Below are 552 nucleotides of genomic sequence, written 5' to 3'. Positions count from 1 at the left end.
AATAATTATATTTTAAAAAAAAGTCAATTAAATAATTTCTTTAACAAAATATGTCCTGATGATAATGATAAATATCCTGAGTTATGTAAAAAATGTAAGGAATACCTTCCAATAAATGCATTACGTGAGATTCAAACGTACACTGGAATAGAGAGTAAAGGTTCTATCGGTTCAGCAGTGCGGTCTGAATCTAAAATAAGAGATATTGCTGGTAATGTTTCGGAAGATGTATTAGCAATAAAACCCGATGGAACATTTTTAAGTTCACCTGAAGGTGATCATTTATCATTCAATGTACATGCACTTGATGATGATTCATCACAATCAATGTATGGAATAGAACTTTTTCCTGATTCATTCATAAACAGTGACACTTTTAGTATTGTATATATCTTAGGTAAAGCATTTATTGGGTTGGCTTTATTCACTATGATTTCCATACTCTTTTATAAAGTAAATACATATAACATTAAAGAAAGATAGAAATACATTAATTTTAATATCTACCCCTTTTAAAGCATCAAGAATTAATAAATATATTATTTTTATTTT

This window comes from Plasmodium gonderi (genome assembly GCF_002157705.1).
Source record: "Plasmodium gonderi DNA, contig: Pgo-contig_681, whole genome shotgun sequence".
Lineage (NCBI taxonomy): Eukaryota > Apicomplexa > Aconoidasida > Haemosporida > Plasmodiidae > Plasmodium > Plasmodium gonderi.
Note: the sequence above shows the minus strand (reverse complement) of the source record.